The sequence below is a fragment of the Chamaea fasciata genome, unplaced genomic scaffold (assembly GCF_029207755.1).
Source record: "Chamaea fasciata isolate MVZ Bird 193981 ecotype frontalis unplaced genomic scaffold, bChaFas1.0.hap1 SCAF_17, whole genome shotgun sequence".
NCBI classification, from domain to species: Eukaryota; Metazoa; Chordata; class Aves; order Passeriformes; family Sylviidae; genus Chamaea; species Chamaea fasciata.
In genome coordinates, this window is record NW_027094102.1 from 11,950,139 (window position 1) to 11,973,876 (window position 23,738).

At 45.4% G+C, this 23,738-nt stretch overlaps 1 long non-coding RNA gene across 1 annotated transcript; it reads right to left on the bottom strand.

Annotated features, from left to right (window-relative positions):
* Positions 1-1,446: 1,446 nt before the first annotated feature.
* LOC136298409 (uncharacterized) lies at positions 1,447-7,021 on the bottom strand. The gene is made up of 3 exons (XR_010723305.1): positions 6,916-7,021; positions 4,553-4,600; positions 1,447-1,832 (listed from the first exon to the last, which is right to left on the bottom strand). It is a non-coding gene; the product is annotated as an uncharacterized lncRNA (long non-coding RNA).
* Positions 7,022-23,738: the final 16,717 nt, after the last annotated feature.

Here is a 23,738-nt window from a genome sequence, read left to right on the forward strand (position 1 = left end):
ACCTTGGAAAACTCTCCCAAGGTCTCTTGCTCTCCTGTTCTGCTTCTGTCCTGCAGACTCCAGCTCTCCACCCCTGAGCTCAGCTTTGTAGTGACTAATCCTTCCCTCTGCATGGAATTACATGGATAATTGTGCAGATACTCTGTGTCTTTTAGCAGATTTACTGGGATATCTCACACCACCGTACAGCAGATCCCTTTTATTCAAATCTTCAATCAATTCACTCAGGCGAGTTCCTAAGCAAATGCAGGAATACATTTTAGCTGAATTTCAGGGGATACTTATTGCATGTTAAATACCACTAGGCAATTATTTAATGAGGTTTAACAAGTATGTAATAGATACATTACTTATGACCTAGAAGTGAAACCTCAATGAATATGTTTAATCAATTGGCATTCAATTTACATACATTAGGTTTTTCCTGCAGCACGGTGCTTTATTTTAGCTCTCTGTCCAACAGACCAGCCTTGCAGACTTGTTAACCACTTCCTCTCCATAATTTTGGTCCAAGGTGGTACCTGGAATATACCAAAACCAAAAAAATTAACATCCAACTTGCCCCTGGTGAATTTATTGACCGTAATGACTCATTTAGAAATGCAAATCCCATTTGGTGCATCAGTAAACTCAATTATCTTCTCTGCATTCCCATCTCTAGGGACCTTTCTGTGCCCCAGGCTTTTGGGGCCATCCCTGTTTTCTGATCCAACAAAAGAAACTGGCTTGTCCCTTCTTTGGCATGTCAAGGTTTTCCAGGGCTCTGAAAAGGTAATATGGGATTAAAGTGGAATTTAAATGAGTGTTGCTGACCGATGTCCTAGGGTAGAATTACTCACTTGAAACATCACAAACAACCCAGAAACTCCTCTGCCTCACTGTGGTGTTACAGTTTAATTAAAAGCTTTATAAGGAGCAACTCGGTCTTTGTCCAGCTGTATTCAGTAATTTCAGTGTAATTTGTGTTTTTGTTCCCATCAGCAGTAGAAAAAGAGTCTCTCTCCAAAAGTTGTATGAAATACAGAAAGCACTATTAAATAATATTGAAAGCAAGGACAGCCAGAGGACTGATGAGGAGGGAATGAATTTTCACCACTCTAAAGGTGCCTCAGAGCTGTGCACTGTGATGTCTCTGGCTGCCTATGGAAATTTGGGAACCCCCTCATCCTTCTCCCATGAGCAGAGGCAGCTGAACCTTGTGCTTCACGTGGCTGAAAAGAACAAGGGAAGGTAAAAACCACGGGTAATGGGAATAATATTTCTGTAACCTGGTTCATTTTGCTATAGACCTGTCCCTATAGCTCCCTCAGTCAAGTGACACACAGAGCTCTGCAGTATTGTCCCTAAAGTGTGTCCTTTGACCCCAGTGTCACTCCCCATCTGACTGTGCATCCCCATGTACTGCACAAGGAATCAGGGAGAACTTTTTAGAAAAGGGAAAGTGGTTCTGTGAAGATAGTGGGAGAAGTGAGAAAACAACCCAAATCTTGGTGTACTGGCTTCAGAATACTTAAATACTTGGGTTAAGAGTACATAAAATATCAGTTTGGGTACAATTCCTCATCTTTCAGGCAGACAAAGCCTCACTGCATTCTCAGGGAAGAGGAACAGAGGTAAAAATATTGCAGATCCTCACACATCCTCTTGGAACACCGATGAACAGAGCCCGTGTGCAGCCGAGTGCCTTTGTCCAGTTTTGATGTCCAGTACCTTTATATTGCAGTGGGTTTCTTTGTGGAAATTCTGATTTGCTATGTTCTGTGCTTTCAAGCTCTGCTTCCACCACCAAATTTCAGAGTTGCAGGCAGAGTTTGGTGTCAAGATCCCAAGAGCTACAAAGCAAGAAGATACATTTTGTTCTTCTCTTCTGCAGAAAGGACACCCCGGAAGATTAAAGTAACTGGATTTTGATCAGCATTTCCCATTTGCACTGGGCTCTTTACGAATTGAAATGTAAAAGGTCAAAGCTCCAAAAGCATTTTTCATTTCTAAAGAGGTTTGTTCACCACTGTAATTTAATAGCCATGCCAAAGATGATAAGATTTTGGAATCTGTCCATGGCGTGTATTGATGTCACAGGTCAAAAATAAAGGCTTCAATGTAATTTATTTCTCCAAGCACAGTGAAGATAATAACTCAAGCACAGAGCAATATGTTAAAACTAAATTATATTCAATAAAGATGACTTATGCCAGTCTTCTGAAAACTAAATACACTTGGCTCAATTTGAATGTGCTCATTACTGGGGTGTGGTGGCCTCCAGGAGGAACTTGGCCATGGCACAGTGGCCAGTGGAGGATTCTGGATGGAGACTGTGGGGTGTGAGGGCACTGCAAAGGGCAGGAGGTTGTTACTCCTTTCTCTGTTGAAAATCTGAACTGAGGGAACATTTTCCTACATCAGCTTCTCCTTCTGTTTTGCTTTCTGCTGGCTGGAACGATGCATAAGAGCAAAAATTCGCTCCTGCTATAAATAGAGGCCGTGCATGTGATCCAAGGGGGAGGAGAGCAGATGCTGCACACACAGTTTCAACTGGAATGTCAGGATTGAACACTCACTGAGGGCTGGGGGAAGGGGGCACTTCAAAACATTGGGAAAGAAAATTACCAACAGAAGAGGCTCAACAGAGGCAGGAAGGTAAAGCCTTTCTGCTGCTCCCCAGGCTGTAATTTAAAGCCTCTGACACTGAGGTTCAGCAGTTGGTCCACTCTTAGTCTGTCAGTCAGTGGTCTGAAGGAGGAGGCTGACAAGGATGCTGCTCTCCCCTGTGGATGTTTACCAGATGCAGGAAATCCCACATTGTCATCAGTTCTGTGTGGGACTTTGGCCCTAGAGCTAAACAGAGGTTAGCAGGTTTCAGTACCAATACCAATACAACTTGCAGCCTTCACTCTGTTTTTACAACTCTTTTAGCACATTGCCTCTGCCTTACAGCTTCTTTAGATGACTGAGAGTTTCTCTGAACGCCATAAAGAGGGACAGTGACTTTCTCTACAGTCACACAGTGAAAGGACAAGGGTGAATGGCTCTAAACAAAGAGGAGAGATTAAGAGCAGATATTAGGAAGAAATTCTTCCCTGTGAGGGTGGGCAGGCCCTGGCACAGGGTGCCCAGAGAAGCTGTGGCTGCCCCTGGATCCCTGGAAGTGTCCAAGGCCAGGCTGGACAGGGCTTGGAGCAACCTGGGACAGTGGAAGGTGTCCCTGCCCATGGCAGGAGGTGGATTGAGTTGGGCTTTAAGGTCCTTTCCAACCCAAACCATTTTGAAATTCATTCTATGCCTCTAATTTGAGGTGATGAGGCTTGATTTGTACTGTGTGCTCCTGGCTGGGTACCACTAGATTATTTTAGGCAGCAATTCCTCCTGAGAATTCATGAAGTCACAGAAAGAATGATTTAAGAGAGTTTTATAGGTTTATGCCATGGGTTCAGTTCTTGAGACTCTTGCAAAAGCTGAAGAAACAAAGTAGACCTCCCAGTTGTGGGAGACACCACCGAGGAGAACATGAGGTGAGAGGCATCCAGGGAGAGGTAGAGATGCTGTGATCCCAGCATGCAGGATGTGCACTGGATAAACCTATGGGACCTGTGATGAGCCCTGAGATCCATAAAACAATAAATGTAACAACACCTGTTGCTTCTCCAGAGCTGCACTCCCTTCCAACAGCCAGGTCCTGCTGAGAGCAGCATTGCCCCTGCCCCAATTTGCACTGAGTTTTAAATGTTTAGGTTATGTGGATGATTTGGTGTTAGTACAATGTCTACACAACCAATAATTTTCAGCAATTTGCATGTCAGAGGAATTGCTTACAGCCAGGTTTGCAGTGAGCTGATTGTAATTTATCTACCATCACACACCTACAAAGAGCTCTGGGGAGGGGAGGCAGGGTCAGGTCTGTAGCTGTCTCCAGGCCCTAATGAAAACCCAGGCATGACTTCCTCTAAACAATGGGAGATTTCTGCTGAGAACCACTGCGAGGAAAAGCAATCAAATAGCTGAGTTGATTATAAAAATGCAAACGGTGAGAGATTGGTGACATTTACCCTACTATCAGCTGCAGCTGCAGAACCACCACTGGTATGGACTGAGTGAGGGGAGAGGCAATCATAATTTGCATGGAAAGGTATGGGACTAAACTACAGACCCAAATAAAATCTGAATTCATTAACCAAACTGACAGTGAAAGCTGTAAGACAAGCACAGGATCAATTTCAATTTGAACTAAAGAATAAATCAGCTGCTACAAGGCTTTGATTTACAGGTCTCACATCTTCCTGCAGGATGTTATCGAGCTGCACCAGCCACTGCCAGTTTACAGGTAAATGAACCTAAAGCCAGGGTAGGTGAGGTCATCTAGAGAGTGTGTGAGAGGATTGATACAGCACCATCAGCTTCTCCAAAATATCCTCACAGAAGCAGCAGAAGAAATTCATCATAAAACAAAGAATAATGCTGGGAAACGCCACACAGATCCAGACAAGGGGAAGGAGATGGATTGTGAAGGCAAAGTGGCTTCTCAAAGAAATGAGAGGAAAACACTTCATTCACTCACCAAGGTTTATATGGTCAGGTTACAGCAGCTGGAGCCTCTCTCAGGGATCTACAAAGGAAGGTTTTTAATAGAAAAAGCAAAAGTTAAGTGGACAAACCACTTTTAGAAGGTAGCAAACAGACAGAAACTACATGACACTGTTGGTTTTGGCAAATAAACTTCCAGCATTTAGAAAAACCATAATTAAACCCTACACAGAAGACTCAACAGCAGTTTTCCCAAAGCTGAAGCCCATCAGTGTTACTGGAATGAGGATGTCTGATGGCATGGAAGACCAGAGGAAATCTGGTGACTGCTCTGCAAAATCTGGAGCCAGCAGAGCCCTGCAAGGAACAAAAAGATCTCTCAGTGGGAAAGAGAAATGGTCTGGGAACATCTGCAGTGTCTTTCTCAGCAAGCTAGGGGACTTGGCTGTGGGACAAGTGGGGTGAGTGTTGTGGTTTGACCTGTAAGAACACAAATTTCTGTGATTCTGTGATGGGTAAAAGATGTGCAGATGTGGCACTAAGGCTTGGCAGTGCTGGGTTAGTGGTTGAACTCTGTGGTCTTAGAGGGCTTTCCCTACTGAAATGACTCTATGAGTCTATAAACCATGAGAACAAAAACATAACAAAGCATAAATTGTAATTTAAAAAATAAAATTAAAAACAAAAAAACCCAAAAAAACAGTAATCAACAGCCCAGTCTCTAGGCTCAGAGAATTACCATCAAATAGTGTCTGGATTGTAAAAATCACCTAACAGTGCCCATTGCAGAACATCTGGGATGTCTGGAGGTGCAGTACAACACAAAGATGTGCTTCTGTCAGGTGCTGTCCCAGGCCAGTGGCAGCTTGTCTGCCTGATGTTCCAGCCATGCTGCACTCACAGGTGAGTTTATCCACACCTGCTACTTGGCAGTGCCACCAGCTTCATGGCAAGGAATAAATAGCAAATTTCCTTAGGAAGTACATAATGTGCTTTCAACGACAGCTACGCTCAGAAAAATATCAAATATTGCAATGACAACATCACTCCTGTAAATGACAGCTTAGCCAACACTGAAGTGAGGACCAGAAGGCAGTGCAGAACTGTGGGGAAAATACTTGTAATATTCACGCTGCAAACAAGCTCAGCTATCACTGCAGTGGTTTCAGGCTCAATAACAGCTTTGGAAGGTAGGGATGACAATTAACAAACTTCTTGGCATGTGTTGGCAGCAACAATCTCCTGCGCTGTGAAAATTTCAGAGAGGAAATAACGTTGTGAACTAGAACATAGTCAGTGCCTCTGCCATCTTAAAAAGAAATATTTGGTTATTGAAACTCTGTGGATTAGCATCAAAAAGGGCATTTTTGCTTTCTTCATTTCTCTCTTAACATATGAATGTGGAAACTGAAAATGCATAGTGGGTATAGGCAGATATGAAATAGCTTTAAGAGCAAATGCCATAGAAACTCTTGATAGCAAATATAATTTATGTCTAAAAATTGAGGGCATTACCAGATCTCTGAAGTTATCACATTATCGTGTGAGCAGACAGCCTGATGTGTTTGCTAAGAAGAATGTCAACACATCTGCCCACATCTGGACAGCCAAAAGAAGATGTGAGGGATGTGTCTAAAAGGTCCCTTTCTAACTCTATTTAGCCTCTGTTCAGAGGAGAAAACTTGTTATGTTTAACTGTGTAAGCTACGTGCAAAGGTAAGCTGGAGACAGGACGTCTTTTAAAAATTGCTGGGGAGGGCTGGAATCAATGCAGTGGTGTGAGAAAAGAGCTAAAAATAAATGGGTGGACAGGAGGGATAGATAGAGCAGGGAGCTGGAAGTACCAGAGGAGGAAGGAACCAGTCCATGAAGGGAATGCTGATGTTAATGAGAGGCCTGAGGAAGGGCAGATGAAAAAGGAAGCAATTTGGAAAGCAAGAGTAGGAAGAGCAGGTGAGCAGGAAACCAGTGAGGTGAGTCATTTTGAAAGTGTCCATGTCCACTGGCAAGAGACCAGGACAAAGGGAATGGAAAAGTAACAATGCTCTGCAGAAAATGAGGAGGCTGTGGCAGAGGAGCAGCCCTGGGCAGGGCAGGGCACAAAGCACAAGCTGCAGTCCCAGCAGGGAACCTGTGGTCTGGATTTTGCTAATTCCAGCAGGACAACCTGGGCACATGGCTGAGGACAGGAGTTCTGCCTTCCCAACAGGGCTCAGCTTGCACAGTGGGGTCACCTCACATGCTTCTCTTCAAGGCCAGGAGAAAGCAGAGCGTTAGATCACATTCCTCTCAGATCACTTTCCCATTTTTAATGCCCAGAAAGCCTCTTGGCTCATTTCCCAGATCCAACACTGATGATCTACAGGTAGATATGGGAAACTGATTTGTCTGGCTCACCCAGTGATGTTACAAGACGTTTTGCCTGCTCTGCAAAATCCTCCTGGGGGTCCAGCGCTGCAGAAGGGAAGACAGACTCTTGCCTGGAACACACATTCCCCTCTGGTCTTACCACTCTGCAGCTGCACAGCCTTGGAGCAGCTCCAGCTGGAAGCTGGTATAAATTTGCTATTAACTCCGCCTATTTCTAATAAAAAAAAAAAATAACAGCAGCACTAGTGGGTCAGACCAACTGTCCATCTCATCTAATTTCCTGTACAGAAAGAGGTTTTAAAAAGCTAATTGGTAGAGTTGCTTGTGCAAGGTGAGTGGGATGGGTGAGCACATGCCGTTAAATTTCATAGGTTCCAAGCCCTTTTCTTGCAGGTGAAATGTATTTCTGCTGTCTGTTATGTTCTGCAGCAGGCTCAGGACTCTTCTGCAACTAAACTGGCAGATCAATACTAGTGAAGGTTACTTTTTGCACTAGCGAAGGTTATTTTTTGTTTGCTAGTTGACCAGGCCCTGGGCAAATGCTTACAGTACATGGAAAGTGAATAGGAAAAGCCAGGACTTAACAAACAGACCTCAGGAAGGATGAGGGAGAACTAATTTTTTTGAGGAATTATATAGCTCCATAAGACTGAGGCTGCTTTAGGCAGGGCAAACACCAAGATACAGGTGAGGTCTCATCCCCTCTTTCTCTAGGTGCAGTTGTTTACTCATTGCAGCCGTGTGGGAAGTTTCTGGGGACCCTGGATTGCATTTTAGCAAGGAATGGACAACAATGAGACTAACACAAGCACAGCAATTAGTGTTGGCTGTGGTTTAACCTCCCAGCCTTAAACCTCTGTGAAAACACTCTGTTTTTACACAGGCAGTGTGCTTGGGTGCCACTGCCCTTGATCTCTGCCATGAGCAGATCTGCAGGCAGACCTTGAAAGCCTCCTGCTGCCCCAGAAAACTGCAGTAAATGTGAGATCAGCACACCCACGCTCCCCTTCTGTCCCTGAACAGCCCAGTCATGGTGGGAACAAGGATTTTGGCGTTTGGATTTCAGTGAGCTCTGCCATCACTGCTCAGATCAAAGCTCCTGCAGTGAGCTCAGCACCCACAGGGTGAGCAGACCCCAGCCAAGGCTGTGCAGCAGCTGCTGGCAGCCAGGAAGGCCCAAACTGCTCAGCAGCATGGGCACCTCGTGCCCTGCCACCGAGGGGCTGTGCCAGGCTAATGGGGACACAGCCCCAGGCAGCACCAGCAGAGCATCCCTCCCGCTGCCAGAGGCTCACTCCAGCTCTGACCTACAGGCACCTGGGCCCATTTCTGTGGCTGCTGGAACTAGTGGTTTACATATAAATTATCTGATGAATGTAGCCTTGTTTTCCGTTCATGAATCATTCATGACCAGAGTCCAGTTTTGGCAAAAATGTCTATTTTCTGTAAGTATCCTCTCCTCTGACGCTGAGCACGGGCTGCCCATCAGGGCTGTTGGCTACACAGAGCCCTCAATCAGGGCAGGTAACTCTCACAATCCTACCTCTGCCTCTTTCAATGCATGGCTTAGAGGCTTAAAACCAAGTGTACAATGGTAATCCCAAATAGTTTTCCTCAGACATGAATCCCCCGGCTCACCTTCAAAGGTGTCTCTTTTGTGAGCTGCTATGCCTCAAACATCCCTATAGACAGAAATCTCTGCATCCCCCTGGGCTGCCATTACACAGCACATTGCAGCCACAACACTCAGTCGTTCCCAAAAAAACACCACATAGGAACCCTGGTCCTGACACCCAGGTCCTCCTCCAGCTCCATTAAAAACTTTATAATACACCATTCATGCTTTATTTCACATTACTGTTAAAGGGGTTTGCCCCCTCTTGTTCCTACATCGATTTTCCTCTAATTTCAAGCCTAAATTAACTCCTGGCTTATTTAAGTCATTTGTCCTCATGCCCATCACTGTTATTTCTTTTCAGCAGCAATTTTCTCCTTGAGTGTTTGCCCCTCTGTATGTTCCAGTCCCAGTCTTTACCTAACTAAACAAAGTCCTTTTTTCCTCTCTCAGCTGGACAGTCCCTGCACTCCGCTGATTGTCCTAAATCCCCTTATGGCACCATTTACTGTTTGAATCCTTCCCTCTCACTCTTGGGGGAAGAGAACCGTACACACTATTCTGATGAGGTCAGGCCTAGCTTTGTAAAAATTGAATTAGTGCTTCCCTAGACCTGTAGCCTTAACTGAAATGTGAATTGGGCATATCTGATCATTTTTTTCCTTGAAACCGTATAATTGCTACTTCATGGTTAACCTGTGATGCCCGAGTACATTCAGGTCTTTCTCCTCCTCAGTCATTTCTAACAAATAGCTGAAATTCTCACTCCTGCTCCATAAGTACTCGTGCATACATCATATATTACTGTATTTTATCCCTTTTCTATGGCTTCAGTTGTCAAGGTCAGTCCTCAGGTAGCGGCCCCATCCTGGTTTGCATTGAGGATGCACCTTCCATCGTGTGAGCGCCGAGTGTCATTGTCACTCTCAGCATTCCCTTCCAAGGTCAATGCAGGAATGAAATATGTTCAGATCCAGTCCTGATCCTCGGGGATGTTTGCTGGTAACCTCACTTCAGAGTGATAATTCCCCTTTTGCTGCTCCCTGTTATGGGCTCCCCTTTAGCCAGCGCTGTTCCCACTTCACAGCTCCTGTATAAATTCTCGGCGCTTTCAGCTGAGCTGATAATTTCCCATGTGGCACTATATCAAATGGCATCTTTGGTCCAGATAGATGAGATATCTTGCATTTCCTTTGTCTAGAAAAATCATTTATCTTATCAAATTTATCACAAACAGACAGGGTTTGCCCAGAAGAATTTAATCGTCAGCCAGGACGATCGTGACTGCAAGAGAAAATGGGAGAGTGGGCTGTGCTCCCTGCAGCTCTGCTGGACACACACCCTTGCCGAGGGGACCCTAATTCCAGGGACAATATTTCCTCACTGCTAACCCTTGAAATGACCCACTCTGTCACTGGGGGCTGTGAATAGACAGCGACCCTCATTCCCAGTATGGAGGCTAAAGTCACACAGTGATGGATTTTTGTCCAGCAGTTACAGCCCAGCTCTTCAAGAAGAGGAGCCAAAGCATTTACCTGGTTTATTTTGGCTGCTGTTATATATCTATTTGTTTATTACAAGGGAAAAAGTGCAGGGTTTTTTACACAAAACTGATATGTTTAGTGCTTTCATTTTATGTTTTGAGCAGTTAAGCTATTCGGTGTTTAAAGGTAGTATTGGTTCTTTATAACTCCATGCTGACAACAGGAGTCTAAGATAATGGAGCCTAAAGAGAGAGATTTTTCCATTCCCACATTGTTTCTGAAATATGGAGCAATCAAATGCACTCAGTAGAAGGTTTCTCTCAGTAAATCTTCAGTAAAAGTGTCTTTAAAACTTAGGTAGAAAGATAGTGGAAGAGAAAATGGCTCACAAAAATTCTGTAGATATTCCTTGAAGACCCTGAAACAGGTTTTCTCTAATCAGGATATCAAAATGCCTCACTCATTCAGGCCATTCTGGTGCTTTGGACCCATTTCAGCAAAGCTCTTAAGTAATCAGCATTTGTATTAATTGAACAGAAAACAAACATGCTTTAAGTTAAGCACAGGCTTAACTCTCAGCAGGCTCTGCTCTCTGCTGTGCATGGAGAAGCAGGTTTCCATGGGGGATGAGGGATGGGCTGCTTGTCCAAATGTCATCCTCCCTGCAAAGTGATTAAAGGGTGCTAATTAATAAAGGAGCATTTGCCTTTCCCCTGTCTCCTGCTCGGAAGAAGGAAGGGTTAATGTGAGCCAGGCCTTCCCCCTGTGAAGTGGCTCAAAACTCGTGCTGTCCCCTCCGGTGCCACGGGATGTCCTCGACATCCATCACAAATATTTATTCCCTTTCTCAGGTTCATAATCTTCACCAAATCCTGCCTGCTGATTACAGCCCGTACAGTCATTGTTTCCAGACTGCTAAGAAGTCCCCAGCCCTCTTGGGTGTCTGGTTTTAAATTCCTGCTTGTGCACATTTCCTGAAGTGAATAAAAATGTGCGACTTATCTGCACATGCAGTTGATATGATCTTCTGCAAAACCTGCCCACGGGCAATTATGCATTGAAAGGGCAATTACACACACAGAATGACCCAATTTGCATACAAAATCTCAATTATTGCCAAGAATTGCATGTATATTTTTGTGCAGTATTCAGAAAATTGGGCCCCAAAGACATAAACCCTTTCTTCTGCCATCAAATTACTTTTTACTTGAAACAAGAAATGGAATATATATGTGCCATATTAGAAAAAATACTATTTTCAGAGAACTAGGATGGTGACATTGGGTCAGAGTGCAGGTCTATCCATACTGTTTTCACATCTGTATGAGCTGAAGGATGAAGAAGATGAGCAGCTTGTCCCAGGCCTGGTTCAGCACACTCCCTCAGCCTCCAGCACTCTGGGGCTCGGTGACTTTCAGCATCAAAGATGGGGTTTTAGTATTTAACACCCTGAATTATTCACTAATAAACAGATTATTGTTGCAGATAAAAATTCAAATATGGCATAAACCAATTTGGTTTGTTCACATTTGTCCATATCAATCTAGCATCTGATGAGTACATGTGCTGCAGTGAGCAGATTCCCTGCTCTGCCTCGGCACCTCGGCAGTGAGGGAGAAAGAGAGGTGCCAACACGGGTGTCACCGCTTTGTCCTGCGGGGCGTGTCCATCAAAACTTCTGCCAGCACAGACTGTGGGAGCCAGCTAAGAGCCAGCCCTTCTGCAAACCTCATGAGGCATCTTTGGCCTTGGCTGGAAAAAGGACCAGAGGCAGAAACATCTGGTTCCAGGGTAATTCTGTGCAGGACTGATGGGAAATGCTGGTCCCTGCTGGGGTAGAGGAATGGCTTCAAACTGGCAGAGGGCAGGTTTAGATCAGATATTAGGAAGATTTCTTCCTGTGAGGGTGGGCAGGCCCTGGCACAGGGTGCCCAGAGAAGCTGTGGCTGCCCCTGGATCCCTGCAAGTGTCCAAAGCCAGGTTGGACAGGGCTTGGAGCAACCTGGGCTAGTGGAAGGTGTCCCTGCCCATGGCAGGAGGTGGAATGAGGTGATCTTTAAGCTCCCTTCCAACTCAAACTATTCTGTGCTCTTGTGAAGTCCCCATCTCACCTACCTCAGAGTTCAGAATGTGGGATTTGAGATGAGGTTACTTCTGGATGCACGAAGACACCCTCTTGATAAAACAGTGAAATTTTTAGTGCCCTGAAACATTTAGCATAACTTCCTAGGAGACAAAGAGACCATGGGGGGGGAAACAAGGAAGCCAGACAGCAAGGAAATGTTTATTTGCTCCATAAACTCCCTGTTAGCGAGGCCGGCAGCGCCTTCCTGCGTGACAGCCCACAAAACACCTGGCACGCTCTGCTCTGTCACCGCGACGTGCCCAATAAACCCCAGGCCGATAAATGTTCTCATTTAGCCAGTATATCTGGATAACCCCCACTTGCCGCTGTCACAGGTATTCAGAGTCAAAAAATAAAGCCACCCCTTGTAAAAGTACATTTAATGAGAGTTTAATGTTGGCGCAGTAAATCTGCGAGCAGCTGGATGTGTTTTTAAGTTTCCTTGACGTCTTTTATTTGTTTAATACATGGGTCTATAAAAGCCGTTTCTCTGAGCCTGCTAATGAGCAATGGGGGACTCGCAGCTATTTAAAACCTGGAACAAGGCATCAAAATGAAGGATGCAATAAAGGCTGCTGGAGCAGGGAGCTCCAGATGTGACAAGCGGTGTTTTATGGGGCAGGAAGATGGAGCACCAGGCTGCGGTGTCACACCAGGTACAGGCTTGCTTCAGGAGCCCACAAATTTTCCTTTCATCCAGGTGAGCAGAGCTAATGAATGTGCTCCCTGAGGGGACAGGGAAACCCAGGATGATTTGGGTGTTGGAAGGAAAGACCATCTCATTCCTGCTCCCTGCCAAGGGCAGAGATAACGTTTCACTAGACAAGTTTGCTCCAAACCCCATCCAGCCTGGCCTTGGACACTTCCAAAGATGTGGCATCAATCACAGCGAGCCCAGCTTTAGTCCAAGGTGCAGTGGGATCCTCGGCATGGAAGGCTGGAACAGAGGAAGGCTGGAATGCCAAGAGTTAACACCTCTGTGGAAATCCCCCTGAGTTTGAAGTAGACTTCCCTGGCTACAGTGAGGTTCTGGAACACCTCCTCTGCAGAGGTCTTCTCTGTGACTGAATTTCCAAACTCTGTCTGTGCCCTGTAGCTCATCCAAAGCAAGGAATGGTCCCCCAAAACCATGTGGAAGGAGAGTTTATGTCTTGGGAAGGCTGACCTGAAACAGAGACTGGACAGAGGTAGAGAATGAAGTAGATATTTATTGAAAGGCCTTTAGGATACACCTTGGGCAGGACAAGAGCCTGACCAGGGCTACACCCAAGGTGAACTAAGAATGGTCAAAAAATGGTTGACCAGTCACAAAGCCTTATATTTTTATAAGTTTTGGTCCATTTACATTTTGGGGTTTAATTGTCCAATTCTAGCTGCAGGTTGTGAGGTCCCATCCTTCTTGTTCCTCCCTTCAGCCCACAGTTTTTTGTGCTTTTGGGCCTGAAAGTTGTCCACGGTCTCCAGCAGGAAAAGGATTTGTTTTGTGTCCCTGCTGTGTGCAGAGCTGAGTGACACTGACTGTGAGCTCAGAACTGCACCCCTGGGCAGCACAGAACGTGAAATACATGAAAGCTAAAGCTTAAGGCATCAGAGTCAGTGACAGTTCCAGCCAGCACAGTACAGGGTTAGCTCCCACCACGCAGTGGGAGCTTGTTCCTGGAGAAGATACTGCTGTGGAGAGCACTGAGGGGTCACCACGACCTGCCTCTGCCCTCGTGGCCCTCCTGGGTGCTGAGGATGATGATGCTGTACCTCAGAAGGAGCTGTGAGGAGGCAGCGCCCATCCGTGCACATCATCCCTGCACAAAGGAAAGCAAGCGCTCAGGAACATCCAGAATCACCCAGACTTGGGAAAAGCTTTCCTCTGAACATTTCCCATCAGAAAAATGAAGCTATTAATTGAAGTAAAGTTTTGAATAAATTTTGGGTTGAGAAATTGTTTTGGAAAAAGAAATCCTTCGGAGAAAAATCTAAACTAGGGTATTTTTTCTCGATGCCTTTGTACGAAGTATTTCTACATTATATAACAACAAGACATCTATTTTATTTTAAAATAATTAAAAACGGATAATGAAAGCCTTTGGTTTCATGAGAAAGATTATTTTTTTACTTTAATTTCCCTGAATGAATTTCATAAATTGCTTCAGCTTGATGTGAAATGATTTCCTTTTACATTTCCTCATTTGGGTTGTGCAAATGACAGAAAAATCAGTTCTTTGTACATCTTTACTCTGGGATATATTGAATTCCTCTGTGAAGATGGAATGGATGGGAACCCTTGCAAACTGAGTAATTCAGATGAATAGTGTCTTCAAAGTCAATTACCACTGTGCAGAGATGATATCTACTTCTGCCTCATCTGGACTTTCCTGCTCAATTTTTGCTCTCCCAGAACTTGGGAAGATTTTTTTAATTTTTTTTTTTCCTAGCAAACTATCTCAGTTGTGCATATGGATTAATTAGAGCAAAGAGGTCCAAACCAATTCCCAGATTCCAAGTGCTGCAGTGTAGGATAAGTCACCAATGGCTTTTCACTCCCACTTCCTGTATGGACAAGTTACTGACAGCTCCAGTCCATCCAGTCTGGACCCATCATATGGGAGAACAGCTCAGTTTCCCCCAAACACAGGTGACTGAGGGACAGGCCAGCTCCAAACCCCAGCAGGGCACCAGAGTCTCCCAATGAGACACATCCATGGTTGAATTATTCAGGTTCCTCCTTGCAGGCTGTATCCAACTAAGGGAAAACACTGATAACTCTGTTAATATCATAAACACCATGCACATTAAAGCTTGTGAAAGACAAGCATTTCACTTTGCTGCCTGTGGGTTCAGGGCAGGAGAGCTGCCTCACTGCTGGTCCTTAGCTGCCCAAGGTACCTCTGAGCAAGCAAAGCCATGAATTTAAAGCTCCCTTCCTGCTCCAGCTGCCCACCACGGGCAGAACACCATTACATTACTTCTTTCCCAAAGTTCAAGTGCTCTATATTCTTTCCTGTTTGTTCTGGCAATATGCTGTTAAAGCTTCCCCTTCTCTATTGCTGGGGAGATAATAAATAAGGGCAATTATTGTTATCAGAGTTGCAGTAGGAAAGACGACTTCCTCCAGTGCGATGTAAATGCCACTTTTCATTCTTACTTTTATGATTCTTTAGCCAGTTATGGATCTGTGTAGCTGTGCTTATATCAAAGCTAGTTTTAATTTATTTTGAGATTAAAATTTTATGAGAGATTGCATCAGATGCTTTTCTAAAATTCAAATAGACTACACCCACCACATCCCCTTCAGCTAGTAACTGTAATTCTATTTTAATATGATATTGAATTTGTCTGCAAGTTTATTATTTTTTTTTCTGCACAAACCCACCCTCAAAGAAATATTTATCTCCTAATATTTGCTTCGAACTGAGAAATTCAATGTATGGTAACTGTGTCATTCTCTCTCTGATCTGCTGATGACTAGTACACTATTTGCATTTCTCCCTTCTTCTGAAGCACCTCAGATATCAACCTGCCCAAAGGGAACCTACAGGGAAGGTGGGGAGGGATTCTTCATATGCAGCTGTAGGAACAGGACAAAGGGGAATGGCTTCAAAGTGAAAGAGAGTAGGTTTAGATTTGATGTTAGGAAGAAATTCTTTACTGAGGAGGGGGTGAGACCCTGGCACGAGGTGCCCAGAGAAGTTGTGGCTGCCTCTGGATCTCTGGAAGTGTCCAAGGCTGGGTGGGACAGGGCTTGGAGCGCTCTGGGACAGTGGAAGGTGTCCCTGCCCATGTCCCTGTCCCTGGCAGTGGATGATCTTTAAAGTTCCTTCCAACTCAGACTTTCCTAGAATTCAGTGATTCTACCTGTAGTTTCTCGGAAATAAATTAAAACAGGTCAGTGACATTCCCAATTTTAGGAGTCAGAACCCCGCTTTGGGTCACGGATGAGTGGCTGAGAAGGATGGCCCTTCCCCAGGAAGGTCAGCCAGGCCCCTCAGTGTCTCAGGGTGGTGGTCCCTGGGAGCCAAGGCCGGCCAGACCCATGTGACCGTGTTTGTCTGGGAGCCATCCTTGGACATTGGCAGTTTTAGGTGAAATCCCACTTCTGGCCCCAGGCGCCCTGCCTTGGAGGACAGCTCTTCTCCAGAGGAAGGGAAGCCTGATGCACCAGTGTCTTGGCAGCAGCTGAGAGGCACCCCCAGGGAGACCAGGGCCAGAGAGAGCCTTTGTCCCTGGCAGCTTTTGTCTGGGAGAAATCCTCCAACATTCACAGTTTTAGGAAGCAGAATCCCACTTATCCCACTTTTGGCACCTGGCCCCTGCATTGGAGAACAGTTCTTTTCCACACGACAGGATTCAGCACTGTCTTCTTATAAATCACCCCTGCACTAGGGCAGGAATCTTTTTACTCCCTGAATTTCCATCAACAGTTGCAAAATTATGGAAGTACTCTTTTTTCCCTTATTTTTCTGCAAGAATTTTTTTGCCTCATCCTTATACACTCTGCAACGAAATAATAAAAGAGGCAGATCAAGATATTCGGCCAGAGGTTTCTTTCCCAATGTTCTTTTTCTGCTCTACCCCGCTGTTCACACTGCAATAAATCTTGCTGTCGTGGACCCAATCTGTGCCCATTTCCAGAGGGAGTGGAGCTGCAAGTGTGGATTTAGAGCCTGTCTCAGTCTGTGCTGGATGAACTCTCCTGCTGTGCTGAGGGAGGAGATCCAGGCCCCACAGCACCCTTGGGAAGGCTGAAAGCACCACCAGGGAATAGGGCTGGAGCTACTGACCTCCACCTGAGCCTGAATCACCTAAAAATGTCTTGGTCCTGTGCCAACAGGGTGCCTGTGGATGATAATTTTCTGTGCAGAGAGGGTGAGGTGCTAATCTCTCCTAAAAATGAGAGGCTCCATCAGGGGATGATGAATTCAGATCGCTGTAAGAAGAAAAAGGGACACTTCCAAGGATCATTCCTTGTCCTCTTGCAGTTCCTCACCCATCGTGTCTCTTTCCATGTTTACTATAAACATTTGTGCTGCTCCAAAAGGACACGTTGACCCTGGGGGATGCTACAGAACAGGGATCCAGCTCAGTCCAACCCAGCTCAGCTCCAACAAGGATGCAAGTGGAGAGCCTGTGACACTGCTGCCACCTCCTGTGTCCCTGACACCTCCTACTCTGCTGGTGTGAGCCATCGTGAAATGTTCACTCTGCTGGGGCTTGGCTCTCTGCTACCCCTCAGCTGGAACAAAGCCAGCTCTGCTCTGCCCAGTCATTCTGTGAAAAGAAAATGTGATTTGATCTCATTTTAGATGCAGACATTCAGTTTATTAATAATTATGTGAGTTGCAGCAGCAAGGACTAGACCTAATTCCCATGAATGGCAAGCTCATTGAAAAAAATGGCCCAGTTTGGGGATGAATCACCATTTCTCTATCAGTGGGGAGGTTCAGATAAAAGGTGTTATTGATGCTGATTCTGCCCTCGCTGAGCTCCAGTTCCTGATGGAGATCAAAGATCCCATTAGACAGATTTGATGAAGAGAGAGTCCCTCATTATTGTAGAGTTTGAACAAGCTGAACAAAACCCATAAATAAAACCCAGGGCCTGCTCTTTCTCTTGGCACAGAACCTGGCTCTCCCTCTGGCACAGCCTGTGCTCAGCTGAAACATCCCAAGTAAAGATTTTATAAACTCCAGAGTTCACTGGAGTTCTAACAAACCTGTCCTGCTCTCTGCCATGAGGGAAGGAATGCAGGAATAGTTCACTGGTTTGAATTAAAAATAAACAAATGGGAAGAAAATGCTCTGAGAAGGAGTCATCAAGGCACTGAGGCTGTGAATGTAATTCAAATAACAAACTTCTATGGGACACAAGTGAGAATTCGAGTATTGGAATAACTTGGCCTTTGGGGGTTTGGGGTTGGTTTTTCTTGACTTGCCCAGGGACATCAGCTGTGCTGTGCCAGGGGAAGGATGCTCAAAAGGAGCAGGAGCAAAGCATTGGACAGGAGTAGATGTTCATCAGTCTCCAGATCAAGGCAGCTCTGTTGTCACTGGCTTCCAGAAGCGACTTACACCACGCGCCATCCAAGAAGCCAAGTCATCTTCCCAGCAGCATTAGTGCAGCCCATGGCAGCTGGAGAGGCTCTCCGCTGATCCAAGACATCATCTCCAGTACTTTTCTTCTCCTTTCTTGACCTCTGTGTAATTATATAAATCTTCTGCCATGCCTTGAGGTCCCATACTACAGGGATCTCCTCAGATTAGATTAACAGACCCCATACACCAGAGCAGCTAAAAATCAAGGTTTGAATTTCCATGGCAAACATATTTCAAAACTTAGTGTCATTCTGTTTTGCAGCTCCACATTCAATCAATATTCCTAAAAAAACCCCCAGCATATTTAAAAGTCAGCTTCAGTTATTGGCTGAAATCTCATCAACAGGAGTTTAGCCTGATGCACTTCAGAGTTTTAATCTGTGGGGTGTTTTAGCTGTCTGCTGGCTTTGTCTCCTCTTGATGACTGGAGATGTCTTTCCCTGGAGAGGAAAGTCCTCACCTTTTCCCGGCTCCTGCTGCTCTGTTCCTACCTGGAGAGAATGAAACAGAGAGAAATTCCAGGCAAGATGCCTCCAATTTGTTCCCCGAGTGCAGCCCTGTGGCTGCAGCCTCAATCAGCTTCACACTAAACACTTTAGTTAATTGGCAACAAATTGGGAGGTATGAGCTGATTGCAATAAATATTTTATTAATTTTAAAAAACAAAAGGTTGCATCCCTTCTTGCCCAGTTTGATTGTGCACAGTTCCAGGTATTAATGTGTAATTGCCACATCAACTGGCACTCGTGGGCTCACAAGGAGCTCGTTATGAGAAATACTTATGCACGGATCCTCAGCAGGTGTCAATCAGCATCGTGCCACTGACATCAGTGGAGCCAGGCTTATTTATAGAGTTAAAGCTCCAGCAGCTCACCTGCAAAATAAACCCTGGAGCATAGCCTCAAATATGAGCTGGGCAGGGGAAGAATGGATTTTTCTCTGCAATTTTTATTTACATAGAAATGCCATTTTCTCCATACTTGTATCTTGCCTACGTGCAGAAACAAGTTGGTTTGGGTTTTGGTTTGTTTGTTTGTTTGTTTTGTTTTGGTTGGTTGGTAGGTTTGTTGTTGTTGGTGGTGGTGGTGTTTTTTTGTTTGTTTGGGGGTTTTGTTGTTGTTTTTTCTTTTTTTGCAGTTAACTTGAGTGAAGTACAAATATTCAGACCCAGTCATGCGGTAGCTATCCACAGCCCATGTTTGGTTGGGTTTGGGGGATATATTGGAGGTGTAAGCCCTGAGCTGCTGAAGTTCTGCTGGGCAGGCCAGGCTCATCTCCACCCTAACACCAACACAGGGAATGTTCCAGGCCAGGGATTGGAACCCCGGTTCTGCCCTTCCCATCTCCATTTGGAGGTGTCAATGACAAAATCGAGTGTGGTGTGTGACAGAGACGTGTGGCAGAGCAATGGCAAGAAGTGGTTGAATTATTCATGGGGATAAATCAGCGATGAGCAGAGCCCTTTCCCAGCTCAGGAGGGTTTTGTGAGGGATCTCTGAGCTGCTGGAGCCAAGAGCAGCCCCAGTGAACTCCACAGACCTGTGCTGAGGGAAAGCTGGTCCCAGAAACAGCCCCACGACTGGTAGGCACCCACTACAGGCTGGAATTTCATTAGCAAAGGGGATTTTCATTTTCATTGAAATCTTGCAAAGGAAATCGCTGATTTCCATAACATTTTTGATGGGAAAAAGTCAAAATAAAGTGCTTCTGTCTCATTTTGATAAGGAAAAAACCATCATCTCCTTAGCTGACTCAATTCAGTTCTTTACTTTTCTGCAGGATTCGGATGGTCTCACAATTTAGAGACAAAGAACCACAATAATATTGAATATTTATTCTACTTTTTTGATAACATGCCCATTCTATGGTGGAAAAGGGAAAACATTTTTCTTCTCTTTGCTTTTTAATTTGAGGGTTTTCTGTAGAACAAAAATTCCTCTTCTATGACCGATTTGTTGTGTGGATCGGATGAATAATTTTTCAGGCTGTATTTTCCTCAGAAGTTGTTTACTTTGATTACTTACTAGTCATTCGGTGGGATATTTGAGCTGTCACTGAAGTAATTTTGGCTTTCTTTCTGCTCCTAGAACAGAGGACAAACTGTTTAAACAGCAAAACGATGAACAGCAACCAAAGAAAAGTAAATAATTCATAAATACTTGTTTCTGCGCATCCTGGGGGCCGTGCACAGCACAGCTCCACAAAGAGAAACCTGTTGGTGCAATGATGCTCCCAGCCCCTTTTCCATCTCTGTTTGCTAACAGCAGCATAAAAGCAGAGCAAACAGTTGCAACCAGCTGGACCGAAAGGGGCAAGATAAGGCACAGCAATCAATGTCTTCCCATGCCAAAGAAATGGGATTAGTCTGCTCTCATTAGTGTTTGATTTGATAAAGGGTTCAGTGGCAGGGCTCAGGACTGGCAATGGGGTGATCTGCCGAGCCACACACAACTTAAGGTGATGTCAAGAGGCTTGATGGATTTAAATTCATCATCTTGTTTTAAAATGTGGTGGTTTCTTCTCATTTTTTCAGGTGTGCAGGTGGGATGTTTGATTAGTACGGTCTGGGGTGCCAGGATACCTGAGGCAAAGGTGCAGAGAGGTGACATTATATATAAGAGGCTTGACTGAAGGCAAGAAATAGCTGGAGATGATGAAAGAAAATAATGAAAAATCTTCAGCTGAAATATCCATTGAAGCATTCTGGTATTTAAGGAATAAAGTGAATAAATATTGAAGGAATTTAAGTGACTAGAACAGCTCCTCAGGGCAGGAGAGGCGGAGCCAGCTGGGGCCATGGGTGTGTGGGGCAGGGGAGGAGCAGGCTGGGCTCATGGCAAGGAGCCCTGTGGGATCAGAAGTGGTCAGCTTGTGCCAAGGATAGGTGAAGCAACCCAAGCACTCCACTGTCCAACCTGTCCCTGGGAGATTAATGCCGGCAGTGGTGGTAAACACTTCCCAGGGATGCATGTCTCCATCTCAACTTCCAGAAGCATTAAATTTGTCCAAGGAATAGAGTGAGACCTTTCCCTTGGCAGCTTCTCCACCTTTCTCACGGTGCTCTGGCACCTCTTGAGCAGACACAAGTGATTGCCCAGCCAACAGGCAGCAGCTGCTCCAGGCTCCCAGACCTCATCCCAGCCTGCACAAATCCAGCTCCAGGCACTAAGCAGGGTCTCCTAAAGGTGGGACCTGTGCTCCACCAGAAAGGTGCTCCAAGGATGGCTCCAGGAGGTGTGTGTGCAGTCCTCAGCCTTTCATTTAAACACATTCTTGAGTAAATAAATAACCAAGAGTAAAGTATTTCACACTTTTCCATTTGGCAGGGGGCTGTTTCTCCCATCACTGCAGTCACTGCAAGCTCCACGCTGTCAACTGAAAAAAAATGGGCAATAATCGGTGGATGAGAGTGGATAAGTTTGAGTAACCCCCTGGAGAGAGCTCCCCAAGTGACCACAGATTCATTTTTTACCTCCCAGAAGGTACACATTTACTATTGGCTCCCTCCTGACTCTTTTCTCCCTTCATTTTTCTTTTTTCCACCAGCACAGACAGTTGCTGTACTTGTCTTCTCCTAAGCAAAGGGCTTTTATTTATATAAACAAGGCGGGGAAGAGAAATGGGTGGCAGGAGTGCCAGGGCTTTCTCATACCATCAGTCCAGCTCTCTGCAATGTTTTATGGTAGGACAGAAAAAGAAAAATACAAACCAAACCAAACAAATCACGGGCAAACATCCTACTCCACCACTTTTCCAGCGGAGGAGATTTCCAGGGTCAAAGCTGTGTGGATGAGCTTTTCCAGCAGCCCCTGACGTCACCGTGCAGAGAGCCAAGTCCCCTCACTCCTCAATCCCTCTTTGTGTTCCTCCCAGCCTAATTAAGGGACTTAATTCCATTCGGTGGCTGCGCTGTGGGAGCAAAGCTCTGTTCCAGCAATGTTAACGAGCCTGAGTGAGGAGTTAGAGCCCCCGGAAATATGGGGTTTGCTGGAGGGGTAGGGCAGGGTCAGCCCCAGGTTCAGGTCCCTCTTCCCACACCTCAGGTCTGGCTCTGAGCCCCTCACACAAACCGTAGCCTGAGGACAGCACCTGTAGGAGCTGAAACGTGCCTGGAGCTTTGCCCTTTGAAAGATTTTTAACAGCAGTGATTTTGGTTTTCCCTAAAGTGACTCTTCTTGGGACACGTCCCCATCACTGGGGAAGAAGGGAGTTTATTGCAGCTGACCTCTCTCCTGTTGCCAGGAAATCCTCCTGGTGCCCAGCAGCTCCTGCATCCCCCAGGATCAATTCTGCAGATTTAATTGATGCTCCTTCACCGAGTCTTTCATCCCTCAGTAAATTCACTTCCCCGCAGCCGGCATTAGCATGGTCAAGTGAACTCTTTTGCAATCAATGGCCGAGGGTGAGGAAGTTTTCCTGAGAAAATGATTGTGTTAGCAAACTTGGAGAGTTAGCTGCTGGGGCAGGCTGGGAGGGCTGAAAGGAACAGCACTCGGCTTCTCTCCGGCTGTTTTATTCCTATACTTTTTGTGTACTTTGCATAATAATGCAATAGAGTTGACAAAAGATTTATTCCTGGCGCCTATAAAATGACACAACACAATGAGTTTTAAATGGAGAGAAAAAAAGAAATCCAAGAGAAAAGGTAAATAAGTGGGCTCTTCTTAAAGTCTGTAAATGTTATGGACAGAAATTCAATTAGTGCCGAGGAAGCTGCAGAAGCATTCATTTTTCCTTACTTTTTTTTCAAGCCTTTTAATGTCCAGGCAACGGGTCTTATTTAAAAGATAAGTTTGTGCCTGTGCACAGGCAAGAAGGCACATCTAAGCAATATACATCTGTGTGTGTCAAATCATCTCTGTTCCTCTCCTTTCCACCCAGGCACAGCTGTTCTGTTTGATGACGAAGCACCACTTGTTGAAGTAGAAATATTTTTATGGGTTATGTGTAATCTTAAACTGGTGGTGCTCAGCCATGGCCTGCAGTGGGTGAATAGAGTTTATATAAATCAATAAGTCTCAGGGAGCACATTTTGGTTCGGAGCACATGTTTGGACTGAGAAGGAGCTGTTTATACAAGCGCTGGGTACCCAAGCCTTTTACAGCTCACCTTGCATTTTAAGGCCTTATCAAACTCTCACCCTGAGCTATAAGTCCCCAGAGAAGACTTCACACAGGTGTTTATCCTTTTGGAAAGTATTTTTAAGGCTTTTCCTTGCCTGCCTGAGGATAGATCCTCTCAGCGCAGAGCACCACCAGCCCCAGGCAGCCTCTCTGTGCCGGGGACTCGCTGCCTCACTGGTGGGGGAGTGATCACCATGCCAAGCTTTGCCCACACCCATCCTCACTGGCTTTCCACTTCCTACAGAGATTAAAAATCATAAACCAGCACTCTTGCCGTATTCTTGCTGTCAACAGGAGCTGGCTGGAGCCAAGGAGGGTTTTGCAGAGCTGTAACCACTTGTCAGCTGAGCAGGGAGAGCTCCTTCACCCATGGGAGCTGCCACACCACCCCCCTGACACAGGCAAGCACTGATGTGC